General features: G+C 36.8%; 1 protein-coding gene across 5 annotated transcripts in view; it reads left to right on the top strand.

The window, feature by feature from the left end:
* The window catches only part of RABGAP1L (RAB GTPase activating protein 1 like), a 724,498-nt gene that overhangs the window by 82,470 nt on the left and 620,833 nt on the right, over positions 1–21,195 (top strand). The window lies entirely within an intron of this gene.

Genomic DNA, 21,195 nt, shown 5'->3' on the forward strand with positions numbered 1-21,195 from the left:
TAGATACATATCTTTTAAATATATAAGCACACATACACATATATGCACATACATGTGTGTGCATTTATGTATTTATGGTAATATTTGGTCATATAAAACCAAAAATCTTGTAGGACAAAAGATACTGAAAACAAAAAATAACAAATGATAATTCTAGAAAAAGTATTTGTGCTGTAAATGATAGATGAAAGGTTAATAACTATAATATACATAAATTTCTTAACAATTTGCAGAAAAAAAGAGGAAAACAACCAAGAGTATGAATCGACAAATACAGGAAATCTCTTTACATGGCTAACAAACATATATGTGTAAAGATGTCCTGATTCACGAATAGACAGGGAAATATAATTAAGGTAGCAGTAAAATATCAGAGTAGCAAAAATAACACGTAGATGTTATTTTTAGGGATTTGGGGAAATGGTTAAAGTGTGTGTACATCCTTTTTGAAAAATAATCTGGCAACATCTATAAAATTTAAAAATCCACCTGTAATTGGTTGTATCAGTCCCATTCAGGGCAGTCTGTCCTGTTGAAAATAAAAGTACCACTGTGTAGGAACATGTTTTTAAGGTTATTTATTACGGCCCTTTTTATGGTGGCAAAAAGCCAGAAATAAAAACAAATGACTATTCACTTGGCTTTAAGAAGTGGGAGCAATTGGTGATAATCATAAGAGAAAGAAAAGCCTCTTCATGAAGACTGCTGTAGACTATGACCACTACATCCCCCCTCGCCCCCACCAATTCTGTAGACTAGGATTAAGGTGGGGGCCAGTTGAGGTGCTGGCTGATGGCATCATGGCTACCTCTGTCCCTTATAAGTCTAGGAGAAGGTTTCTGGCCTCCAATTATCTCTTTAGAATGTTCCTTAGAATGTCAGAAATTTAGCTTTGCTTTGTTTCTGTCCTTGGGTTATTCAGATAACAGGAAAAATTCTGCTATATAATTCTGTCCTATAGTTGTCATCTTTTTTTCTTTCCTAGTGGTATAAAAATAATTGAATCATAAAATTCATGAAAAACAACTGAAAATTAAAAGTGTTTTTGATTTTTGAATATATTATTATAAAATAATGATGAGAATTTTTGTTTTTGTTAGCAGTAGGTATAGCAATGTTTGAATCTTTTTATTTGGAAGTTTACAGTTTCATACTTAAGAATTTGTACAGAGAACACCTGTGTACTCTATTTAGAATCCCCTTTTGGGAACATTTTACCCCACTTGCTTTGCACCCACTTCCTCAGTCTCTCAATCTTTCTCTACCTACCTACTTAATTACCTGCATACACTCACATAATTGTTTTTCTGAGCAATTCGATTAAGTTACATACACCATGGCCTTTTATTCCTATATATTTTCTTAAGAAATGTGTGTTTCTGGATGAGTCTGGATGGCTTAGTTAAGTTCTGCCTTTGGCTCAGGTCATGAATCTGGGGTCTTGGGATCCAGCCCTGTGTTGTCCTCCCTGCTCAGTGGGGAGTCTGCTTTCCCTCTCCCTCTGCCGCTCCCCCTGCTCATGCATGCATTTGCACATGCACATTTTCTCTCTCTCTCAGATAAATAAAATCTAAAATAAAAATGTGTATTTTCCAAAAATGAGAGTAGGGATATATCTTATATAACCACATTATATGTAGCAACTTCTGTAAATTTAGCATTCATGTGATACTTTTTGTCTAACCTACCATTTGTCTCTAATTTTATCTGTTAACTCAGTAGCATCTTTTTCCTCTCCATGTCAGGATTCCGACCAGGGTCAGATATTGCATTTAGTTGACATATGTCTTTGGCTTTCTTTAATCTGGGAACATTTCCACAGCCTTTCTATGTCTCTTATGACATGAACATTTTTGAAGAATACACCTATTTTTTCTCTTTTTAATATAGCATTGCTAATTTCGGGTTTATCTAATACTATCTGATTAGATCAGGTTATTTATTGCTGCATAGGTGATGTTTCCTTTACAGTGCATCACATTTGGAGGTACCTGATATCCATCTGTCCCTCACTGGTGATGTTAATTTTGATTGCCAAAATTTGATTGTCAAAATGTCTGATTTTTTCACTGTAATTCCTTTTTTTCCCCCTCCTTTGCAACTGGTAAGCAGTTTGTGGGGGAGATACATGCAAATATCTTGTTTCTCATCAAAATTTTCTTCTTGAGTTAACATCCATTCATAATTCTTATTCTTGTCTGATCCAATCTTTACTATGAGGAATACAAAATTACAGTTTTCTATCTCCTCTGTTTTCTCTAGACTTGGCAGTTAGCCTTTGGCATTCTGAGGTAAATCAAAGATTTCCCTTCTCTTTTGCTTATTGATCTACTTATTATTGGTATAGACTCCTGAATTTTTCTTCTTCCCACTACAATAATTTATAGTTCACTACAGAAATTAATTATTTCAGTGTCCAAACTGTCCAGAATTTGCCTTGGGAGTCCCTTCACACCCTATGTCCTTAAGAACTCTCTTTCTGACACAACAAAAGGCAGCTTATCATTAAATAAGTCTGTAAGGTAACACAGGCAAAGAAGTATTAGGTGTTGAGTAATTTAACTCTTAATCATCATCATTGAAAAATTTTGGAGTTTTATGATTAAATGGTATATTACGTCTCTATTGCAGAGGCTTGTGCTATGCTTGTATATGGGGTAATCCTTCCTTTTCCCAATGAGAAGTTCCAAGTTTGGTCAACTTGAAACCTTGATGAATGTGGGTAAAATAGTTGAATGCACTTAAAATATTTTCTTCATTAGTTTAAAGATTTACACTAAATCTTTTTTTTTTTTTAAATTAATCTTTATTTATCTATGATAGTCACACAGAGAGAGAGATGCAGAGACACAGGCAGAGGGAGAAGCAGGCTCCATGCACCGGGAGCCCGACGTGGGACTTGATCCCGGGGCTCCGGATCGCGCCCTGGGCGAAAGGCAGGCGCTAAACCGCTGTGCCACCCAGGGGTCCCAAGATTTACACTAAATCTAAATATATCATTCTAAATATATTTACACTAAATCTAAATATATCATTCTAAATATATCACACAAAATAACTTAGAAATGGGGCTTTTGCCCCCTCTTATATTCAGAAGCCAACTTCATTCAGACTCAGTAGTCTTCAACATCAGTATCTTCATCATTATTCTTCTTTCTGAGTAACTTTAAGGCATTTTTCCAAGGCACATTATCTCAACTTCTGCTTAAGCTATCTGAGATAAAGTACTTTTTTGACCCAGTATATGTTGCTGTCATTAGAAATTTTACCTAATGCCAGAGTATGACAAAAGTAGTTAGTAAAGAAATACGTTGTGTACACTTTGTGTTTAGATTCGTAGAAAGTCTATTCTGAAAACTAGAGGAAGTGAGATTGTTAAAATCCATCTAAGCATTACAGATGCTTGTAATTTCCAGTAGGTTGATGGAGATGAGAAGAGGAAGGGTTCTAGGGCAGAGTGTATGTAGTGGTCAAATTTTAACTAAATCCTTACTTGAAACATTGAGTCTTCTGGATGTTTGAGAGTGAATAACATGTTAGAAGTAGAGAGTTAAACAACTTTTAAGTATTGTTAGTGTACAGGAATGATTGTGTTTTGGGAATGGAATTAAACCTGATGTCAAACCTGATGGACGTCTTGTGAGTATGCTAACTGTTCACTGGGTTCACTGGGAGACAGAGACGGGAGTAGGGAAGGAGATGAGGAGAGACGGGTTCTGTGCCCGCGAGTCTGTAGACTAAAGTTCTGTCTGTGAATTTTAGTTCATATTGCTGTGTGTCACAGGATAGACAAGTCCTAATGCCCAAAGTGTATTAAAAGTAGAGGAGGTAAAATAATCCCTTTACAAATGCCCTTTTGTTAGTTTTTAGGAAGGACTGTTCTGGGAGTGTCTGTTAATTCACCACTTAGAGCTAGCTGTAGTCCTTTACTTAGTCATTAAAATGGTAGAGGGAGCGAGCAGAGGAGTGAAGGGAAGGGCTTTTTGCTAGTATCTCTACAACTAGAAGACAGTTTTAAGTTAAAACCATAGGTCTATGTGTGCGTTTTTATGAAGTACCTGTGTTTATTGTGGATGAAGTTCATTATTTTGTAACACCTAAGCTTTTTGGTTGTCCTGAGGTGACAACAGCTAGCAAATTAACCAATTTAGAAGTTTCTTTTTGTTACCATCAATAGGAAAGAAGCATCGTGGACATGGAATTGTTAAGCTGTCTCTGAGAAATGTCAGGACTTACTGGGTTGGCAGCAAAGGTGCAGAAGGAAGTATAGAGGGAGAGATGTATGCTGATGTGTTTATATTTACATTTTAATGATAAGTGTTAATGCGTGTGTGTGTCTCTGGCTGAACTATAGTAGTACATTAAGTGATTCAGTAGGAACATACCTCCTTGCTAATATTTGAATAGTACAGATTGGATAATGAATTCTTTTAGAAGCGTTTTACGTTGCATACTCTGTTACTTTATATTTCAATTTTAATTGAACATTAAGGGATTGCAGTATTTTAATTGCAACTCAGCCAGTATCTTTCTCTAGAGACCTGTTGCCATTTTTTTCTTTTATGATATTTTTGTTGCCAAGAAAGGCAGGATTACATTTTTTTTTTCTTTCAGATGGAGATGTTGTAGTATTATTGGTTATCAAAATACTCATAGTTTGGGGACTTTGAAATGGTAAATATTCATGGTGTGTAAAAAAAGCATGGTACATAACTGTACAATCTTAAGTCCATTAAAATGCTCACTTGTATAGATACACACATGGGACCTAGAAGTTAAACTGTAAATTGCTTGTGATTATAGATGACTTGGTTCTTTGCTTTTTGTGTTTTTCAGTTTCCTTTTGTGCACATGTTAACTTTAAAAAAAATTTGGAAACCTAAAAAAAACAAAATGTGCTTAAGCCACAGGTGTCTATTTGTATGACAGTAGGATTATTTTTTAAAAAATTCATTCCATACATAACCACTTACTATATTGCTTTTATTTTAATATAATTAATCGTGATAACTGCTTAACAAATCTGGGTTCATATATCCAGCAGTAATTATTAAACCCGTGCTAAGTTTCTTTGCTTTTTTTTTTTTTTTTTGTAAAACATATTTTGTCTGATGACCTCTATTAGTATCCAAACTAAAATTGACTGAGATTGTTTCAGGCTAATGATTCTTCCCAAACATACTTCCTTCAACATAACAGACAGAATTCCCTGCGATAATGGGAAATTTTGTAAATACTTGGATTTGTCTTCTTTGGGAAAAAAGAAGCTTGCCTTTTATTAGATTATGTGTGATATTTAAGGTGTTTAAATCACAAAATGTAAATGGTGGAATTTAAGGTAATCCACCAGGTGGCAGACTTGTCAAGAGAATTCTATTTTTTTTTTTTTTTAAAAGATTTTATTTATTTATTCATGAGAGACACACAGAAAGAGAGGCAGAGACGTCGGCAAAGGGAGAAGCAGGCTCCATGCAGGGAGCCCAATGTGCGACTTGATCCCAGGACTATAGGATCACATCCTGAGCCAACAGCAGACGCTCAACTGCTGAGCCACCCAGGTGTCCCAAGAGAATTCTTAACGCCTGACTCACATTGCTACTGACAGTTCATAATAGACATTGGTGTGAAAAAACTAAATTACATAATTTTGGCTTATCTTTGGAAAGAGAAAATGACTTACCATTTTCAAAAGTAGCTTTTAATTATGTAAAATTTCCAACATTTACAAAAATAGCAAATAATATATTGAACCTCAGTGTACCCACCACCCACCCCAAATGCTAATTTTCAGTGTTTGGGCTTTTTTCAAAAAATATTTTTATTCTGAAAGAATCCATTTCTCTGTGTATTCATAGGTTCAAGCCTTCTTCCTATGTAGTTACTTAACAACTTATACTGAGATTTTGTCTCGACTTCTGTGAAGGCAAATACTATGTCATCTCAGAACCTCTAATATCTACCACATTACTAGCAACACAGAATTTTGTGGTTATCTACTTAATCCTTACTTAGCACTTCCTTTGCGCTGGACATGGTTCTAGAAGTGTAGTTTCTATTATCTTCATTGTACACTTGAAGAAACCGAAGCACAGAGAGATTCAATAACTTGCCCAGGTCATACAATTAATATTTCAACTGAGTCCATCTGGTATTAGAATACATATTCTTTCTCTCTACTGCCTCTTTAAAAATTTGTTGAAAAATGAATAAAAGGTATATAAAAATTTTATAGAGTATTGACCAGACTCATTATAATAGGACACTGCACCTGGTAGTATCCTACCTTGTTTAGAGAATATGTGAAGACTACTTTCATATCTTGAAAATTTCTAATAGTCCTTTACTTTTATGCTAGACTTCACATATTGCGTTTTATTTAGGAACTGGACAGAAAAAATAGTAATAGTCATTTATTGAGCACTTACTGTGTGATGTCCATAGTACAGTTGTCATAGCAACACGTGAGGAAGGCTTTATAATTATTTCCCCATTTTTGCAGATCATGAAGCAAGGCTAATAAGGAGGTTAAGTAACCTGGGTCACTTGGCTGGATTTTGGTAGAGCCAGGCTTTAAACCAATGCCATCTGGTTCCTGAGTGTGTGTATTCTTTAAGACTGTACCCAACTAAATCCTGATTGTACACTGTTTAAAATTAATCATGCCAGTTAGGAGATAAATGAGTCAGTATTCTTTGTCATATTTCAAGCAGAATGTGAAGGTGAGAACATAGATGTTGGGGTGTCCATATGATTACTCAGTGACTTCAGACTCAGGCGTAACCATGTCCTGGGAGAAAAGTTGAATGATTTATAGAAGAGAAGACCAACAATAACAGCTGAAGGGAGGGAGCAAGATTGTTGTCATCTGAGATGTGTGAGAAGAGCAAGACCTAAATCTAATTTATGGCAAACCCCCAGTTAAAATGTTAAAGTGTCCAAATTCGATCAGGTCATGCTCTTCTGGTGTTTTCCAGAGCAGAAGTGGCAATCATTTCTGTGCCTGACCAGCTGACATTTCTGTGGTGTTTGGTATCATCACACATAGAAATATTGCAAAAAAATTTCTTGTAAACTACTGAATTGATACGGATTTTTAAAGGTTTGTATACTGTTTAAAATATACTGTTACCAGTACTATTAAATCACATCCACTTCAGTGCTTTGGAAAGATTGTTGGTTGTCCTTCATACTGGAGAAGTAAGGGAAAAGTTTTACAGTTTTCATTGTATAAATTTTCTGAGTAGTTGATTTTTGCCAAGTAATACTCTTATTTTGTAATAAAATGATTCAGGACAATAATACAATATGTACTTTAAAAAACAAGATTTTATTTATTCACGAGAGACAGAGAGAGAGAGAGAGGCAGAGACACAGAGGGAGAAGCAGGCACCACATAGGGAGCCTGATGTGGGACTCCATCCCTTGACTGGGGCTCATGCCCTGAGCCAAAGGCAGATGCTCAACTGCTGAGCCACCCACGCATCCCTAATACAATATATACTTAGAAAATGGGTGTTTGTAAAATTCCCTATCAAGAAGTGGTGTTTAGTGGTAATTTCAGGCCTTGTGGAAGGTTAGTTGAGAAGAGATTTTTGGCTTCAGGGTTTATATCTGTCAAACCTGTCAAATTACTGTTTTCCCAGGGATCTGCCCTGATGCTGTGTGAGTCAGAATGAAATATTGATATAGCAAGCAGAGTACAATGATTACATTTGTTATAAACATATAACTCTGTTGTATTGAGTAACATGGGCCACATTGTGAGAAAGGATTTCCATGAGTCACTTTGATCCTAATTTTGGGGAATAGAACCATTATACTTTTAAAAAAATACATAACGCATCATTAACAGAAGGTAGTTTGATCATTTGTGGAGTGATTCAGAGACGTGCTTGTTTTGATAGTATATTTTGCTCCACTTCTTAATTTGTGCTTGCTGGCTTGCAGCAAAAACCATTTAATGAGAAATTGAAGTGTTAAGTGCCATACTTCATAGCATGAGTGATTGATAGGTACCTTTCCTTGTGTTATTTTCTTGAGGAAAAGATTTCCAAGCTGAGTACTGAAAAAAAAAATCAGCTGGGGCTCTTTTCTTCTCTCAGAACAATTTTCTAATATGATTTGATATTACTAGAGTAGGGGAATTGTAGAACTTCAGCTGTTTATTATTTTGGGGCTAATTTGGTGTTTGACCATTCTGAAGGTCCTTTGCTGGATTTACCTAGAATTTATTTTTACCTTCACTCTAGCAAGCTATTGTTTTATTTAGAAAGAAGCTCAAGTCACTGACTTCAGGTTGCCTAGATGGTAGTTTGGTTTTTATCTTTCATTCTTTTATGGAAATTAGTATATCTTTGAAATCAGCTTTAGATAGTCTAATAATTTTTCTTAAAGGACATCATTCTTCTCCATCCTGAAATGAGAATAAATTAGGGTGGTGATCCAGAGTCTCCATAATATTTTGTTTTGCTTTATTTTATATTATTTGTGTATAAATGTGTGTGTGTGTGTGTGTGTGTATATATACACACACACACACACATATATATATATAATATATATGTTTTTGACCGAGCGCAAGTGAGCTTAAATGGGGTGGGGAAGGGGAAGAGAGAGAGTGAGAATCCCAAGCAGGCCCCCATGCCCAGTGTGGAGCTCAGTGTGGGGCTGGATCTCACTACCCCAAGATCATCATCTGAGCCAAAATCAAGAGCCAGATGCCCAACCAACTGAGCCACCTAGGTGCCCCTCCATAATGTTTTTTTTTTTTTTAAAAAGTTTATTCAATACTTCTGATATTGTGTTTATTTTCATATTCCTCTTATTTTCTGTGGGAAGGTCGAGGCTTTTTTTTTTTAATTTTTATTTATTTATGATAGTCACACACAGAGAGAGAGAGAGGCAGAGACACAGGCAGAGGGAGAAGCAGGCTCCATGCACCGGGAGCCCGACGTGGGATTCGATCCCGGGTCTCCAGGATCGCGCCCTGGGCCAAAGGCAGGCGCCAAACTGCTGCACCACCCAGGGATCCCCCCTCCATAATGTTTTAAAAACTGTTCTGTGAGGGCAGCCCAGGTGGCTCAGTGGTTTAGCGCTGCCTTCGGCCCAGGGTGTGGTACTGGAGACCCGGGATCGAGTCCCACGTAGGGCTCCCTGCATGGAGCCTGCTTCTCCCTCTGCCTGTGTCTCTGCCTCTCTCTCTCTCTCTCTTATGAATAAATAAATAAAAAAAAAACTGTTCTGTGAACTTAGTCTGTCCTCTTTGAGTTTGTTTTCTTTTTCCTTTCAGATCTTTGAGTTTTCTTTTAAGGCAGTAGAAAGATAACTTTCTTTTTCCTTAGGAAAGCAGAGTATACAAAAAACCTTTCATTGTTCTCTGATAGTTATTTCAAGTGACAGTTGGTAAAGAATTATTGGCATTATCAGGTGAATAATTGGAAGCTTCTATCTCTTAGCCTTTGGTGGACAGAATTTTCATTATTTTCCATTGTTGGCACCTGGTCGAGCGGAGTTGCAATATAGAAGTATGAATATAATGCTATTTTTCAGGATCATATTTTAAGAAATACTTAAAAAAATATTGGTAATGAAAGCATTGTTTTCTGTAACATGTTTTTATGAGTTGACATATTCTAGATGTTTTAGAGCTCATCTTTAAATGAACTTTTAAATTTGAGACAATTATGGATTCACAGGAAGTTTACAGTTATAGTACAGAGAGGCTCTATATATGCTTCCTCCAGTGGTAACATCATATGTGATTATAGTACAATATGCAAACTAGAAAATTTACATTGGTACTATCTGTAGACCTCAATTGGAGGGAGCTCGTTTTGAAATCCTTTGGTAAATCATACTATACTTATATAATAATTTCTAAATTATTTTTCTAGTGGTGAGAGATTTTTACTTAGCTTTATTTAACTTAAGGTGGCCAACCGAGGTAGTAATGAACAGAAGGACTACCAGGTCCTAGCTGAGGAGAGTTGCAGGTTGTTCAAATATGGAGGGTATTTTTTTAGTTGAAATATATATGACATACAACATTGTGTAAATTTAGGGTGTACAATATATTGATTAGACATATATATTGTAATATTATCCTTGTAGCAATAGGTGTAAGCACCTCTATCATATCACATGATTATTTTCCATAAGATTTCATCTCTTAGCAAGTTTGATTATAATACAATAATACAGTATTGTTTTCTATACTCACTGTATTGCATATCAAATCTCTAGGATTTATTTACTACCAGTTGCAAGTTTGTGTCCTTAAACAGCATCTTTCCTATTCTTCCCCTTCTCAACCCCTGGTAACCATCATTTTACTCCCTGCTTTCATGAGTTTAGCTCTTTTAGATTCTACAGTATTGGTCTTTCTTTGCCTCATTTATATCACTTAACAGTGTCCTCAGGTCCATCCCTGTTGTCACAAATGGCAGGATTTCTTTTTTCTCATGGCTGTATAATATTCCATTGTATCCATATACCACATCATCTTTTTCCAGCCATCCATTGACCAGCATTTAGATTGTTTCCGTATCTTGGCTATTGTGATAATGTTGCAGTAAACATGGGAGTGCATATATCTCTTTGATATCCTATTTTCATTTCCTTAGGTGTTTCCCCAGAAATGGGATTTTTTAGATAATATGGTAGATCTATTTTTAAGTTTTTGAGGGGCATCTGTATTTTTCCATAGTGTGTAAACCAATTTACATTTTCAACTTAAAATGGAAAGTAACTTATTGGTTTAAGAAATTTTGGGTTCTAACATGGCTATTAAGTAATTAGGAGAAGTGATATTTTGACTATATCCTATGCCAGTTATCAACTTATTGCCTCTTGGTTCCAGTCAGCTCTCTTACCTGATTTACACTAGTGGAGCTTTTCTTTTTCTTTTTCTTTTTTTTAATTTTTTATTTTACCATTTCATTTATTGGTGTTCAATTTGCCAACATACAGAATAACACCCAGTGCTCATCCCGTCAAGTGCCCCCCTCAGTGCCCGTCACCCATTCATCCCCACCCCCCGCCCTCCTCTCCTTCCACCACCCCTAGTTCGTTTCCCAGAGTTAGGAGTCTTTATGTTCTGTCTCCCTTTCTGATATTTCCCACACATTTATTCTCCCTTCCCCTATATTCCCTTTCACTGTTATTTATATTCCCCAAATGAATGAGAACATATAATGTTTGTCCTCCGATTGACTTATTTCACTCAGCATAATACCCTCCAGTTCCATCCACGTTGATAGAAATGACAAATACCCACCGTTTGCTTCAACGTGGATAGTGGAGCTTTTCTTTTTTGTATTTTTTCTTTGCAGCAAGTGCAATATTAAATCTAGCCAGTAGAGGATGGTAGAGAGACACTGCAGGAGGAAGGGTCTTTGTGGTTGTGGTCTCCTGTGCTTGTTTCTTGCTCTAAGATTCTGGGACAACTGGCAGTACTGTGCTCTAGCTATGAAGCCAGTGTACACACTCTCTCCTGGAGCTCATAATCCTGTTTCTGGCTCAGCAAGATGTTCATGTGGACCTCCAGGCACAAGAGACTGTGGGCCTCAGGCCTCACACCCTTCTGCTGGTGAGCTGGCTTCAGGGGCTGTGATTTCCTCTGTTCACTTGCCTGTCAGGCATGGCTACCCGCACCTTGGTTGTTTCCTGCTTGCTTCTGGTCCAGCTTTGCCTGGGCAGTCCAGCAAACTTTGCCCTCCACTGTACTATATTCATACCCTCTCTGGTAAAGTTAGAATACCAGCTTTAGGGAGAGGATCTTCTTTCCAGGGTTGGTCTTTCTTGGCGTACTCTCCCTCGGTTTTAGGGTATTCTTCAAAATTCTCTTTATAGTTATTCTCCTATTATAGTTAGTAATTCTTAATGGTAAACTTTCCCTGTTCAGATTTTGTGTTTTCTCTCCTAATTGGATCTCGACTAATTGAAGTACTTGATGAAATAAGCCCATAGATGGAGTTTCAAAAGCATTTCTGGGGGGTGGGGACTGGGGGAAAAAAAAAGTTATTTTAAATTTTTTTTTTTTTTTTTTAAGGAGAGGGAGTGGCAGAGATAGAGAATCTCAAGCAGTTTCCACACTTAGTGATGTAGGCTTGATCTCATAACAGTGAGATCATGACCTGAAATCAAGAGTTGGGAACTTAAATGACTGAGCCACCCAGATGCCCCTGGCTACTTTAGATAGCTTTTTTTTTTTTTTTAAGCTGTTGTAATAGTGATAATGGTAAAGAAAAAACTATTTAATGATTTTTGCCATATGTCCATTTCCATCTCAGAAGTCCTGTAAAATACCTTTTTAGTTAAAGTTTTTGGTGGTAGTGTTGGGGAGGAAGCTAAAGTATGTTATTTTACCTTGCTAAGAAATACAACTAGTTAAGAGGCAATGTGAGGATTTGAATCCAGGGTGTCTTGCTATCCCTAAAGCCTTTTTCATTTGACTCTTTTGTATGACTTATTTTGGTGGGAAGGTGCAAGGAGAGGTATTAATTATCTGTTGATGTAATTATTTTATGTCACTAGTAAGCATTGCTAAAATTCTAATGTTTTATTCTTTTTTATAATGGAAGTTTAGTTTTATTTTTAACCTCTTTGGTTCATTTGAAGAGAAGAAGGAGGAAGAACTACATAAAATGTTTTTATTTAGTAAGATATTAGGAAATTAACAAAAGTTAAATTATATGTGAAATTTTTTATTTGTGCTTTAATATTAATTGGATTTTTTCTATTTTAACTATGTTTTAATAAATTTACTTGTCCTTTTAATTCTCATGATTTTTCTTCTTTCTTCTTTTTAAAGAGGGAGAGAATGAGAGAGATGAGGGGAGAGGGGCAAAGGGAAAGGGAGAGAGAATCTTAAGCAGGCTCCATGCCCAGCACAGAACCCGACATGGATCTTTATTTCACAACCCTGAGATCATGACCTGATCTGAAATCAAGAGTCAGATGCTTAACTACTGAACCACCCAGATGCCCCTCTCCTGTGATTAAAAAAATTTTTTTTCTTTTTAATTACTTTATTTTCACATTTGTTTTTATTTAAATTCAATTTGCCAACATATAGTATAACACCCAGTGCTCATCCTATCAAGTGCCCTCCTCAGTGCCCATCATCCAGTTACCCCATCCCTCCACCCACCTCCGCTTCTGCAACCCTTTGTTTCCCAGAGTTAGGAGTCTCTTAGGATTTATCTCCCTCTCTAATTTTTCCCACTCAGTTCCTTTCCTTTCCCTTATAATCCCTTTCACTCTTTCTTATATATCATGTATGAGTGAAACCATATGATGATTGTCCTTTTCCGATTGACTTATTTCACTCAGTTCCATCCATGTCGAAGCAAGTGGTGGGTATTCCATCTCTTCTGATGGCTGAGTAATATTCCATTGTGTATTTATACCACATCTTCTTTATGCATTCATCTATTGAAGGGACATCATGGCTCCTTCGACAGTTTGGCTATTGTGGGCATTGCTGCTATGAACACTGGAGTGTAGATGTCCCGGCGTTTCACTACATCAGTATCCTTGGGGTAAATACCCAATACTGCAATTGCTGGGTTGTAGGGTAGCTCTATTTTTAACTTCTTGAGGAACCTCCACACTGTTTTCCAGAGTGGCTGTACCAGTTTGCATTCCCACCAACAGTACAAGAGGGTACTCCCTTTCCCACATCCTCTCCAACATTTGTTGTTCCCTGTCTTGTTAATTTTCACCATTCTCACTGGTGTGAGGTGGTATCTTTGTGGTTTTGATTTGTAGTTCCCTGATGGCAAGTGATGCGGAGCATTTTCTCATGTGCTTGTTGGCCATGTGTATGTCTTTGCTGAAATTTTTGTTTATGTCTTCATTTCATGATTGGATTTTTTTTTGTTTCTTGTGTGTTGAATTTGATATGGTTTTTATAGATCTTGGATATTAGCCCTTTATCTGGTAGGTCATTTGCAAATATCTTCTCTCATTCTGTAAGATGTCTTTTAGTTTTGTTGACTGTGCTGTGCAGAAGCTTTTTATCTGAAGTCCCAATAGTCATTTTTGCTTTTGTTTCCCTTGCCTTCATAGATGTATCTTGCAAGAAGTTACTGTGGCCAAGTTCAAAAAGGTTGTCGCCTGTGTTCTTTTCTAGGATTTTGATGAATTCTTGTCTCACATTTAGATCTTTCATTCATTTTGAGTTTATCTTTGTGTCTGGTGTAAGACAGTGGTCTAGTTTCATTCTTCTGTACGTGGCTGTCCAATTTTCCCAGCACCATTTATTGAAGAGACTGTCCTTTTTCCAGTGGATAGATAGTCTTTCCTGCTTTGTTGTTTCCAATATTAGTTGACCATGGAGTTGAGTGTCCATTTCTGGGTTCTCTGTTCTGTTCCATTTATCTGTCAGGTCTCTTTTTGTGCCAGTACCATACTGTCTTGACAATCACAGCTTTGTAATACAGATTGAAATCTGGCATTGTGAGGTCCCCAGCATTGGTTTTCTTTTTCAACATTCCTCTGGTTATTCAGGGTCTTTTCTGATTCCATACAAATCTTAAGATTACTTGTTCCAACTCTAAGAAGAAAGTCCATGGTATTTTGATAGGGATTGCACTGAACATGTAAATTGCCCTGGGTAGCATAGACATTTTCACAATATTTATTCTTCCAATGTTTTTCCACTTCTTTGTGTCTTCCTCAGTTTCTTTCAGAAGTGTTCTGTAGTTTTTAAGGTTAGATGCTCTGCCTCTTTGGTTAGGTTTATTCCTAGGTATCTTATGCTTTTGGGTGCAATTGTAGATGGAATTGACTCCTTCATTTCTCTTTCTTCAGTCTCATTGTTAGTGTATAGAAATGCCACTGATTTCTGGGCATTGATTTTGTATCCTGCCACATTGCCGGATTGCTGTATGAGTTCTGGCAATCTTGGGGTGGAGTCTTTTGGGTTTTCTAAGTTTTCCTATGACATGGTATCATCTGTGAAGAGGGAGAGTTTGACTTCTTTGCCAGTTTGAATGCCTTTTATTTCTTTTTGTTGTCTGATTGATGAGGCTAGGACTTTGCCTGCGTTGAATAACAGTGGTGAGAATGGACATCCCTGTCATGTTCCTGATCTTAGGGGAAAGGCTCTCAGTTATCCCTATTGAGAGTGGTATCTGCTGTGGGCTTTTCATAGATGATTTTTAAGATACTGAGGAATGTTCCCTCTATTTCTACACTGAACAGTTTTGATCAGGAATGGATGCTGTATTTTGCAACTGCTTTCTTTGCATCAATTGGGAGGATCATATGGTTCTTTTTAATAAAGCTTTTTTCTTTTTAATAAGGCTGGCTAATGGTTTATCTTATTAATTCTTTCAAAGAACCAACTCCTGGTTTTGTTGATCTGTTCTACATTTCTTCTGGTCTCTATTTCATTGAGTTCTGCTTGAATCTTTATTATCTCTCTTCTTCTGCTTGGTGTAGGTTTTACTTGCTGTACTTTCTCCAGTTCCTTTAGTTGTGAGGTTAGCTTGTGTATTTTGAGTTTTTTCCAGTTTTTTGAGGGAGGCTTTTATTGCGATGTTTCCCTCTTAGGACTGCTTTTGTTGTATCCTAAAGATACAACAATGGTTGCATCTTTATTTTCAGTAGTTTCCATGAATCTTTTTAATTCTTCTGTAATTTCCTGGTTGACCCATTCATCTTTTAGTAGGATGCTCTTTAACCTCCACGTGTTTGAGTTTCTTCCAAATTTCTTCTTGTGATTGAGTTCTAATTTCAAAGCCTTGTGGTCTGAAAATATGCAGGGAATAATCCCAATCTTTTGTATAGGTTGAAACCTGATTTATGACCCAGTATGTGGTCTGTTCTGGAGAAAGTTCCATGTGCATTTGAGAAGAATGTGTATTTAGTTGTATTCGGATGGAAAGTTCTGTACATATCTGTGAAATCTGTTTGGTCCAGTGTATCATTTAAGTACCTTGTTTCTTTGGCGATGTTCTGCTTAGAAGATCTGTCATTTGCTGAAAGTGCTGTGTTGAAGTCTTCTACTATTAGTGTATTATTATCTAATTATCTCTTCACTTTGGTTATTAACTGATTGATATACTTGGCAGCTCTCACATTAGGAGCATAAATATTCATGATTATTAGGTCTTCTTTTTGGATAGGCCCTTTAAGTATGATATAGTGTCCCTCTTCATCTCTTACTACAGTCTTTGGTATAAACTCTAATTTATCTGATATGAGGATTGCTACCCCAGCTTTCTTTTGAGAACCATTTGAATGATAAATGGTTCTCCACCCCTTCATTTTCAGGCTGGAGGTGTCCTTAGGTCTAAAATGAGTCTTTTGTAGACAGCGTATAGATGGGTCTTGCTTGAGGGGGTGAGTCTTCTCTATCTCATGGATCTGAATGCCTGTTTCCTTCCCCAGATTTGGGAAGTTCTCAGCTATGAATTGTTCAAATATACTTTGTGATCCTTTCTCTCAGCCTCTTCTGGAATCCCAATTAGATGTATATTCTTCCTTCTCAAGCTATCATTTATTTCCCTAAGCCTTTCCTCATGGGCTCTTACTTGTTTTTCTCTTTTTTCCTCAGACTGCTTCCTTTCAATCAACTTGTCTTCTGTGTCACTCACTCTGTCTTCCACCTCATTTAACCCTAGCAATTAGAGCACCCAATTTGGATTGGTGCTCATTTAATCTAGTTTTAATTTCAGCCTGATTAGATTTCAGTACTGCAGTAACAGTCTCTAGAGTCCTTTATGCTTTTTTCCAGAGCCACCAGTAAGTAGCTTTATAATTGTACTTCTGAATTGAATTTCTGACATTGTATTTCAATCCAAATTCTGTAACTCTGTGGCAGAGAGTATTGTTTCCAGTTCTTTTTTTTTTTGTGGTGAATTCTTCCTTCCAGTCATTTTGTCCAGTGCAGAGTGGCTGTATGAGTGGGCTGAGTCAAAAATATCAACCACGAACTGAATAAAATACACCCTAGATGATTCTGAAGAGATCAGAGACCAGAAAATAACAGAAAAAGAAAAACAGAACAAAATAAAACAAAGGACCACTAAAGTGAAAAATAAATTTTAAAACAAAGTAGTAAAAATTAAAAGCCAAAAACCAAGAAGACCTATACTCCTATAAAGACCTAACATTGACCACAAAAACATAAACAAGATAAAAGGCGGACAGAATGGAAAGGAAGAGAGAATATAATCTCACAGAATGAACCAACACAGTGTTCCACTTGGTTCTGGGTGTTTATTGCTCGTGTGTTAGAAGGTACTAACTTCCACCATTGTAAAACAAAGTGAGGCAGGAAAAACAAAAAAACAAATACCCATATCTCATGTATCTACCAAAATTAAATTGAATATGTTGAAGGGAATCCAGAAGTGAAAAATATATCCAAGATATGTAATTGTAGAAATATGAAACTCAAAAAGGAAAAACTTGTTAGAAGTAAAAACTTTTTCTCTCTGTAACATTCCAGCTGTTCTCTTTTTAAATCTCAGGGTGAATTTGTAGGAGTTCAGGATGTTTTGAAAGTTATTTGGTAAGTTTGTGGGACCAGATGAGTTTAGGACCCCTACTTTTCTGCCATCCTGCCACCTCCCTCTCCTGTGATTTTTTTTCTAATTGTTATTCACATGTTTTCTTTAAGGTTCATGTATTTTGGTGAGTTACTTTATTATTCCACTATACTACAGAAGGTTGTTACTCTTTTGTTAACTGATCAAAGCTTTATATAGATTAAGTCTTTTAAAAGGAATTGAACTCCTGAGGAATCTATAGTATTTTACACACGGATGACATTGTTTAATATTAAAGTTCTCTTTACTTAGAATGTAAATATCAAGATAGGGCTCTGCAGAAGAGAGTTAACACAGTAGAGCTAAAACTGCTATTCTAAAGGTCTGCTGGTAAGGTTGGTTCTTGAATGGCATCTGGAAACTTGGATTTTGGGAGTGCTTCTCACCATTCCTAGAAATGGTAAGTGGCTCACAATGCCTAAACTCTTTGAAGAAACAGCATGATTTATGCTGAACACTTTTCTTCTGGAATCTGGGCTCTCTTATGTCCTAGGCAAAGGATGCCTGTGTGACCAGTCCCCAGTCAAAACCTTGGACACTGAATCTCTGACTTTCCCTGGCAAACAACTTTTCACACATGTCACAATTCATTGCTGGAGAAATTAAAAGTGTCATCAGTTACTCCACAGGGGGCGGACTCTGCACTTTACCTGTTCGTCTTTTCCTTTTGCTGGTTTTGCTTTGTATCTGTTCACTGTAATAAATCATAGACAGAAGTACAACTATATGCTGAGTCCTGCGAGTCCTCCTAGCAAATCTTTGAACCTGAAGTGGTCTTAGAGACTCCAACACAAGAGCATTTTGTTGTGACTCATTTTTCATGTAGGAATCACATTTAAAATCACCATTTTCTTCCTTGGGGGTGTATGTATTTGTAGTTTTTGTTGATTATAGAAAATGAGTATTCGCCTAATTGAAGGTTTATTAATGAGGATATAGGTCAACTATTTTGGACCTTTACGGAGCAGTAACATTTGTGAGATGAGGTTATGAGCTGATGCATAGTAAATATATTTTTGGGTTTACAATTCTGCAAACTCATTAACCAAGAGTGTCTTTGGATACTCAGAAGTAGTTATATTTCCTTCACGCCCTTCAAATAAAAACTCTACACTCATATTCTCTTCCCATTCCAACCCCCCCCCCCCCCCCCCCGCCATCAATAACAGGAAAAGGATGCCAATATTCCTCTGGTAGTACTGCCCTTTCCTTGACTTGTACACCTTTGTTGTTCTAAACTGTAGTAAAGCAGAGTATTCCAGAGCTCTGCATGCTCTTGCCAAGATCCTTCTTCCTACCCTCAATCTTCAGCCTCACTGAAATCTATTTGTTTTGCCTGTTTCTTTTGGGCCTTCTAAGAAGTCCAAGGCTCCTGGGTTTTCCATCAATACTCAAATGCTGATCCCCTGTATATCCTGTCTTCTGACTCTCATCTTCCACCTTTACCCAGCTTTTGGAACATTCCATTCTATACTCTGGAACTCATAGTCTGTCACAGCACAGTTTCTTTCATCCCCAAACTGATTTCTGAATGTTCCCTTCACTTTACACAAACTGGGCTTTCACCCAAGTCTACTCCTTTCTTTAAAGCCTTTTCATGTGATGACTGTTTTTTCTCCTCCAACCCCTTGTACCTTTGGCCTGGAGATGTATGAGTTTCCTTCTTGCATGTCTTTGCTCCTTCCAGACTGTTTTCCTCTTCCCTCCTTGAAAACTCACAGCTTCGAATTTAATGCTCTCAGAGTTTCCCATCTGCTAGCCTCTCTTATTGCAATTATCTGCACATCCTTGGGATTCCCATCATTCTTTGAAGATTTTAGCCTCTGGCTCACTGTCATTCTCTGATTTTTAGGCTTATCCTAATTTATGGCAGTGTCAGTATCTATGTAGATGATTTTTCTAATAACCTAGCTTCTTAGTTTATTGACCTCTTCTTGTCCACAGATCTTTTCCTCTTCCCCAACCACCTATTTCCACAACCATACTTGAATTTGACTGTGAGTTCATGACTGAACTCCCTTCATAATCTCAGTGTCATGTATCCCACTGTCTGATCATTACCTCTTATCTCTCTAACTCATTCTCATTTTCTCAATTCCACCAATTCTTTGATCTGAGACTAATATTCTGTGGTCCTATCCTGTTTTACTGTCCCTCATCACCACTCACTTCATGTTTTTACTCTATTAGTTGTCTCTGTCCCAATTAGATTCCATTATCTATCTTTATAAATTATTCCTTTATATACTCCACAATCCCCTTGTTCTCTTTTCCATTTTCCTACTCGCTTGGCATATTCCCATCTCTAGTTAGTTCCAGCTTTCTGCTCCTTTGCACCAACACCTATTATAACTAAATGTAGCTGGGGAAATAACAGGCATATAGTCATGCTAATTGACTTCACTTGAGGTTTGTGACCATAACTTCAGTTGTACCTTTATGTTGCTAGCATCCCTATTATTTTACTAGACAAGCTATTTCATCTTTTACCTAGGCTATTTCATACCTTCTCTTCAAATATCCATCATGTCTTCTACCATGTTTGCTCTCAACCAGTGATCTCTTATTTAAGATGATAGAAAAAATAATAGAACCTAAATATGACCATCAACTTGTCTACCAATTTATCTCATCTATACAGTCTTTTCTCTTATTACTCTGGATGACGTGCCCATGCTTTTGGCCAACTTTCTACTTGCATAGTATATTTTATTCGATTTTTCCTTCCTGACATTAGTTTAACAGTCTTTCCTCTACCACACTTACTCCTTAGTTACCTCACCCAGTCTTTTTAAATATATGACTTTAAATATATCTATAAATGAATGACTTCCACATTTTAAATCTCAAACCTGAGGTCTCTTCTGAGTCCCAATTTTATACACACACCGCCTCCAAATCTACATTTGGCATTTGTTTCCTTGCTTGTTTATAGCAGCTTTATTCATAATTACCCAAAGTTGGAAGCAGCCAAGATGACTTTTAATATGTGAGTAAATAAACAAACTAAGGTACATGCAGTCTATGGAATAATCACTAAAAAGAAGTGGGCTTTCAAGCCAGGGAAAGGAGGAACTTAAATGTATATTGCTGTGAAAGAAGTCCATCTGAAAAGGCTACCATGATTCCAAATGTATGACATTCTAGAAAAGGCAAAGCTATGGAGACTGTAAAAAGATTAGTGGTCAAGGGTTGGAGGGGAGAGAGTGTTAAATAGATGCAACATGAAGATTTTAGAAGAGTGAAACTATTTTGATGACCCTGTAATGGTGGATTTAGGCAGTCACTATATATTTGTCAAAACCTGTACACTGTACAACACTAAAAGTGAATCCTGTTGTAAAGTAAGGGTTTTGGGTGATAACAATTAAGTTAGTGAAGGTTAAACAAGTATATCACTGTAGTGCAGGATGTTGACGGTAGAGGAAGGGGTTGGGGCAGTATTTCAGAACCCTGTACTTTATGCTCAATTTTTCTGAAAGCCTAAAACCACTTCAAAAAAATCTATTAATTAAAATAAAACTACGTGCTATATAACTAAATATTTAAAGCAGCAGAAGTAACTTCTTGGCAAACCTGAAGTACAGAATCTAGACATTCCCGTCTGTACTCAAGGCATCAGGCAACACTGAGA

Source organism: Vulpes vulpes, chromosome 13 (genome assembly GCF_048418805.1).
Source record: "Vulpes vulpes isolate BD-2025 chromosome 13, VulVul3, whole genome shotgun sequence".
NCBI lineage: Eukaryota > Metazoa > Chordata > Mammalia > Carnivora > Canidae > Vulpes > Vulpes vulpes.